General features: G+C 47.0%; 1 long non-coding RNA gene across 3 annotated transcripts; it reads right to left on the bottom strand.

Moving 5' to 3' along the window:
* Positions 1-905: 905 nt before the first annotated feature.
* On the bottom strand, positions 906-6,690 carry LOC127924773 (uncharacterized). 3 transcript variants are annotated; one of them, XR_008118756.1, is made up of 5 exons: positions 6,130-6,690; positions 2,210-2,305; positions 1,431-1,576; positions 1,239-1,302; positions 906-1,206 (listed from the first exon to the last, which is right to left on the bottom strand). It is a non-coding gene; the product is annotated as an uncharacterized LOC127924773 (long non-coding RNA). The 3 variants fall into 3 exon arrangements; XR_008118755.1 differs by adding an exon at positions 2,553-2,616 and having other exon boundaries at positions 906-1,544; positions 2,274-2,305; XR_008118754.1 differs by having other exon boundaries at positions 906-1,576.
* Between the last annotated feature and the right edge of the window lie 219 nt (positions 6,691-6,909).

Raw genomic sequence — 6,909 nt, forward strand, 5'->3', positions numbered from 1 at the left:
ATCAACCAATCAATCAACCAATCAATTAATCAACCAACCAATCAATTAATCAACCAACCAATCAACCAATCAACCAACCAATCAATTAATCAACCAACCAATCAACCAATCAACCAATCAACCAACCAATAAACCAATCAATTAATCAACCAACCAATCACCCAATCAACCAACCAATCACCCAATCAACCAATCAATCAATCAACCAATCAATTAATCAACCAACCAATCAACCAATCAACCAATCAATTAATCAACCAACCAATCAACCAATCAATTAATTAACCAACCAATCAACCAGCCAATCACCCAATCAATCAACCAACCAATCACCCAATCAACCAATCAACCAACCAATCAACCAATCAATTAATTAACCAACCAATCAACCAACCAATCACCCAATCAACCAATCAATCAACCAATCAATTAATCAACCAACCAACCACCCAATCAATCAACCAATCAATTAATCAACCAATCAATCAACCAATCAACCAATCAACTAACCAAATAACCAACCAACCAATCAATTAATCAACCAATCAATTAATCAACCAACCAATCAACCAATCAACTAACCAACTAACCAACCAATCAATCAACCAACCAATCAATTAATCAACCAACCAATCAACCAACCAACCAACCAACCAACCAACCAATCAACCAAGTATCACTACTACTTCAACAGGGGCGGCAGGGTAGCCTAGTGGTTAGAGTGTTGGACTAGTAACCGGAAGGTTGCAAGTTCAAACCCCCGAGCTGACAAGGTACAAATCTGTCGTTGCCCTGAACAGGCAGTTAACCCACTGTTCCTAGACCGTCATTGAAAATAAGAATTTGTTCTTAACTGACTTGCCTAGTTAAATAAAGGTAAAAAAAAAAAAAAATGTGTCCCAGTTTTATCCATTGATGACTTGCATGTAAACAAACCATTCATATGACAGAATACTACCCATAGTGCACTGTGTACAGACACTCCACATACTATTAATAAAGCTAACAAAATGTAGCTATTTAGCCGTCACTGTGGAGTTTGTAGAAATCTGCACAAGAGCGTCCCGTGTGTCTTACCCTGTTGTCTGCTGTTGTCCCGTGTGTCTTAACCTGTTCTCTGCTGTTGTCCCGTGTGTCTTAACCTGTTCTCTGCTGTTGTCCCGTGTGTCTTAACCTGTTCTCTGCTGTTGTCCCGTGTGTCTTAACCTGTTGTCTGCTGTTGTCCCATGTGTCTTAACCTGTTCTCTGCTGTTGTCCCGTGTGTCTTAACCTGTTCTCTGCTGTTGTCCCGTGTGTCTTAACCTGTTCTCTGCTGTTGTCCCATGTGTCTTAACCTGTTCTCTGCTGTTGTCCCGTGTGTCTTAACCTGTTGTCTGCTGTTGTCCCATGTGTCTTACCCTGTTCTCTGCTGTTGTCCCATGTGTCTTAACCTGTTCTCTGCTGTTGTCCCATGTGTCTTTCTCTGTTGTTGTCCCGTGTGTCTTACCCTGTTGTCTGCTGTTGTCCCATGTGTCTTTCTCTGTTGTTGTCCCGTGTGTCTTAACCTGTTCTCTGCTGTTGTCCCATGTGTCTTACCCTGTTCTCTGCTGTTGTCCCGTGTGTCTTAACCTGTTCTCTGCTGTTGTCCCATGTGTCTTAACCTGTTCTCTGCTGTTGTCCCGTGTGTCTTAACCTGTTGTCCTGTTGTCCCATGTGTCTTACCCTGTTGTCTGTTGTTGTCCCATGTGTCTTAACCTGTTCTCTGCTGTTGTCCCGTGTGTCTTAACCTGTTCTCTGCTGTTGTCCCGTGTGTCTTAACCTGTTGTCTGCTGTTGTCCCAATCAACCTTTCAACCTCTTAACAACCTGTCTTGTTGTCCCGTGTGTCTTAACCTGTTCTCTGCTGTTGTCCCATGTGTCTTAACCTGTTGTCTGCTGTTGTCCCATGTGTCTTACCCTGTTCTCTGCTGTTGTCCCATGTGTCTTAACCTGTTCTCTGCTGTTGTCCCGTGTGTCTTAACCTGTTGTCTGTTGTTGTCCCATGTGTCTTAACCTGTTCTCTGCTGTTGTCCGTGTGTCTTAACCTGTTGTCTGCTGTTGTCCCGTGTGTCTTAACCTGTTCTCTGCTGTTGTCCCGTGTGTCTTAACCTGTTGTCTGCTGTTGTCCCGTGTGTCTTATGTTGTCCCGTGTGTCTTAACCTGTTGTCTGCTGTTGTCCCGTGTGTCTTAACCTGTTGTCTGCTGTTGTCCCGTGTGTCTTACCCTGTTCTCTGCTGTTGTCCCGTGTGTCTTAACCTGTTCTCTGTTGTTGTCCCGTGTGTCTTAACCTGTTGTCCTCCCGTGTGTAACCTGTTCTCTGTTGTCCCGTGTGTCTTAACCTGTTGTCTGCTGTTGTCTAGTAACGGTGTGTCTTAACCTGTTCTCTGTTGTTGTCCCGTGTGTCTTACCCTGTTCTCTGTTGTTGTCCCGTGTGTCTTAACCCTGTTGTCTGCTGTTGTCCCGTGTGTCTTACCCTGTTCTCTGTTGTTGTCCCATGTGTCTTAACCTGTTGTCAGTTGTCCCGTGTGTCTTAACCTGTTCTCTGTTGTTGTCCCGTGTGTCTTAACCTGTTCTCTGCTGTTGTCCCGTGTGTCTTACCCTGTTGTCTGCTGTTGTCCATGTGTCTTACCCTGTTGTCTGCTGTTGTCCCGTGTGTCTTACCCTGTTCTCTGTTGTTGAGTGTGTCTTACCCTGTTGTCTGCTGTTGTCCCGTGTGTCTTACCCTGTTGTCCCGTGTGTCTTACCCTGTTGTCCCGTGTGTCTTACCCTGTTGTCCCGTGTGTCTTACCCTGTTGTCCCGTGTGTCTTACCCTGTTGTCCCATGTGTCTTACCCTGTTGTCCCGTGTGTCTTACCCTGTTCTCTGCTGTTGTCCCATGTGTCTTACCCTGTTGTCCCATGTGTCTTACCCTGTTGTCTGTTGTTGTCCCGTGTGTCTTACCCTGTTGTCTGCTGTTGTCCCATGTGTCTTACCCTGTTGTCCCATGTGTCTTACCCTGTTGTCTGCTGTTGTCCCGTGTGTCTTACCCTGTTGTCCCGTGTGTCTTACCCTGTTGTCCCGTGTGTCTTACCCTGTTGTCCCGTGTGTCTTACCCTGTTGTCTGCTGTTGTCCCGTGTGTCTTACCCTGTTCGCTGCTGTTGTCCCCGCTGTGTGATGTGTGTCCCCCGCTTGACGGACCAGGTGTGCCTCCGGAGCGCGTGGATGCCGTGTCATCGTGCTCTCTGTTCCAGGAAGTCTACGAGAAGAGAAGAGGAGAGGACAGTCAGTCAACAGGGTATTCTAGAAGTCTGTGAGAAGAGAAGAGGAGAAGACAGTCAGTCTACAGGGTATTCTAGAAGTCTGTGAGAAGAGGAGAGGACAGTCAGTCAACAGGGTATTCTAGAAGTCTACGAGAAGAGAAGAGGAGAAGACAGTCAGTCTACAGGGTATTCTAGAAGTCTGTGAGAAGAGGAGAGGACAGTCAGTCTACAGGGTATTCTAGAAGTCTACGAGAAGAGAAGAGGAGAGGACAGTCAGTCTACAGGGTAGTCTAGAAGTCTGTGAGAAGAGAAGAGGAGAGGACAGTCAGTCTACAGGGTAGTCTAGAAGTCTACGAGAAGAGAGGAGGAGAGGACAGTCAGTCTACAGGGTATTCTAGAAGTCTACGAGAAGAGAAGAGGAGAGGACAGTCAGTCTACAGGGTATTCTAGAAGTCTGTGAGAAGAGAAGAGGAGAGGACAGTCAGTCTACAGGGTAGTCTAGAAGTCTACGAGAAGAGAGGAGGAGAGGACAGTCAGTCTACAGGGTATTCTAGAAGTCTACGAGAAGAGAAGAGGAGAGGACAGTCAGTCTACAGGGTAGTCTAGAAGTCTGTGAGAAGAGAAGAGGTGAAGACAGTCAGTCTACAGGGTATTCTAGAAGTCTGTGAGAAGAGAAGAGGAGAGGACAGTCAGTCTACAGGGTATTCTAGAAGTCTACGAGAAGAGGAGAGGACAGTCAGTCTACAGGGTATTCTAGAAGTCTACGAGAAGAGAAGAGGAGAGGACAGTCAGTCTACAGGGTAGTCTAGAAGTCTGTGAGAAGAGAAGAGGAGAGGACAGTCAGTCTACAGGGTAGTCTAGAAGTCTACGAGAAGAGGAGAGGAGAGGACAGTCAGTCTACAGGGTATTCTAGAAGTCTACGAGAAGAGGAGAGGACAGTCAGTCTACAGGGTATTCTAGAAGTCTACGAGAAGAGAAGAGGAGAGGACAGTCAGTCTACAGGGTATTCTAGAAGTCTACGAGAAGAGAAGAGGAGAAGACAGTCAGTCTACAGGGTATTCTAGAAGTCTGTGAGAAGAGGAGAGGACAGTCAGTCTACAGGGTATTCTAGAAGTCTACGAGAAGAGAAGAGGAGAAGACAGTCAGTCTACAGGGTATTCTATAAGTCTGTGAGAAGAGGAGAGGACAGTCAGTCTACAGGGTATTCTAGAAGTCTACGAGAAGAGAAGAGGAGAGGACAGTCAGTCTACAGGGTAGTCTAGAAGTCTGTGAGAAGAGAAGAGGAGAGGACAGTCAGTCTACAGGGTAGTCTAGAAGTCTACGAGAAGAGAGGAGGAGAGGACAGTCAGTCTACAGGGTATTCTAGAAGTCTACGAGAAGAGAAGAGGAGAGGACAGTCAGTCTACAGGGTATTCTAGAAGTCTGTGAGAAGAGAAGAGGAGAGGACAGTCAGTCTACAGGGTAGTCTAGAAGTCTACGAGAAGAGAGGAGGAGAGGACAGTCAGTCTACAGGGTATTCTAGAAGTCTACGAGAAGAGAAGAGGAGAGGACAGTCAGTCTACAGGGTAGTCTAGAAGTCTGTGAGAAGAGAAGAGGTGAAGACAGTCAGTCTACAGGGTATTCTAGAAGTCTGTGAGAAGAGAAGAGGAGAGGACAGTCAGTCTACAGGGTATTCTAGAAGTCTACGAGAAGAGGAGAGGACAGTCAGTCTACAGGGTATTCTAGAAGTCTACGAGAAGAGAAGAGGAGAGGACAGTCAGTCTACAGGGTAGTCTAGAAGTCTGTGAGAAGAGAAGAGGAGAGGACAGTCAGTCTACAGGGTAGTCTAGAAGTCTACGAGAAGAGGAGAGGAGAGGACAGTCAGTCTACAGGGTATTCTAGAAGTCTACGAGAAGAGGAGAGGACAGTCAGTCTACAGGGTATTCTAGAAGTCTACGAGAAGAGAAGAGGAGAGGACAGTCAGTCTACAGGGTATTCTAGAAGTCTACGAGAAGAGAAGAGGAGAAGACAGTCAGTCTACAGGGTATTCTAGAAGTCTGTGAGAAGAGGAGAGGACAGTCAGTCTACAGGGTATTCTAGAAGTCTACGAGAAGAGAAGAGGAGAAGACAGTCAGTCTACAGGGTATTCTATAAGTCTGTGAGAAGAGGAGAGGACAGTCAGTCTACAGGGTATTCTAGAAGTCTACGAGAAGAGAAGAGGAGAGGACAGTCAGTCTACAGGGTAGTCTAGAAGTCTGTGAGAAGAGAAGAGGAGAGGACAGTCAGTCTACAGGGTAGTCTAGAAGTCTACGAGAAGAGAGGAGGAGAGGACAGTCAGTCTACAGGGTATTCTAGAAGTCTACGAGAAGAGAAGAGGAGAGGACAGTCAGTCTACAGGGTATTCTAGAAGTCTGTGAGAAGAGAAGAGGAGAGGACAGTCAGTCTACAGGGTAGTCTAGAAGTCTACGAGAAGAGAGGAGGAGAGGACAGTCAGTCTACAGGGTATTCTAGAAGTCTACGAGAAGAGAAGAGGAGAGGACAGTCAGTCTACAGGGTAGTCTAGAAGTCTGTGAGAAGAGAAGAGGTGAAGACAGTCAGTCTACAGGGTATTCTAGAAGTCTGTGAGAAGAGAAGAGGAGAGGACAGTCAGTCTACAGGGTATTCTAGAAGTCTACGAGAAGAGGAGAGGACAGTCAGTCTACAGGGTATTCTAGAAGTCTACGAGAAGAGAAGAGGAGAGGACAGTCAGTCTACAGGGTAGTCTAGAAGTCTGTGAGAAGAGAAGAGGAGAGGACAGTCAGTCTACAGCTGTTGTCCCGTGTGTCTTACCCTGTTGTCTGCTGTTGTCCCGTGTGTCTTAACCTGTTCTCTGCTGTTGTCCCGTGTGTCTTACCTGTTCTCTGCTGTTGTCCCGTGTGTCTTACCCTGTTGTCTGCTGTTGTCCCATGTGTCTTTCTCTGTTGTTGTCCCGTGTGTCTTACCCTGTTCTCTGCTGTTGTCCCGTGTGTCTTAACCTGTTGTCTGCTGTTGTCCCATGTGTCTTACCCTGTTCTCTGCTGTTGTCCCATGTGTCTTAACCTGTTCTCTGCTGTTGTCCCGTGTGTCTTACCCTGTTGTCTGCTGTTGTCCCATGTGTCTTAACCTGTTCTCTGCTGTTGTCCCGTGTGTCTTACCCTGTTGTCTGCTGTTGTCCCGTGTGTCTTACCCTGTTCTCTGCTGTTGTCCCGTGTGTCTTAACCTGTTGTCTGCTGTTGTCCCGTGTGTCTTACCCTGTTCTCTGTTGTTGTCCCGTGTGTCTTACCCTGTTGTCTGCTGTTGTCCCGTGTGTCTTACCCTGTTGTCTGCTGTTGTCCCGTGTGTCTTAACCTGTTCTCTGCTGTTGTCCCGTGTGTCTTACCCTGTTCTCTGCTGTTGTCCCGTGTGTCTTAACCTGTTGTCTGCTGTTGTCCCGTGTGTCTTACCCTGTTGCTCTGCTGTTGTCCCGTGTGTCTTACCCTGTTGTCTGCTGTTGTCCCGTGTGTCTTACCCTGTTCTCTGCTGTTGTCCCGTGTGTCTTACCCTGTTGCTCTTGTCCTGTTGTCCCATGTGTCTTACCCTGTTGTCTGCTGTTGTCCCATGTGTCTTACCCTGTTCTCTGTTGTTGTCCCGTGTGTCTTACCCTGTTGTCTGCTGT

This window comes from Oncorhynchus keta, unplaced genomic scaffold (genome assembly GCF_023373465.1).
Source record: "Oncorhynchus keta strain PuntledgeMale-10-30-2019 unplaced genomic scaffold, Oket_V2 Un_contig_4505_pilon_pilon, whole genome shotgun sequence".
Classification (NCBI taxonomy): domain Eukaryota; kingdom Metazoa; phylum Chordata; class Actinopteri; order Salmoniformes; family Salmonidae; genus Oncorhynchus; species Oncorhynchus keta.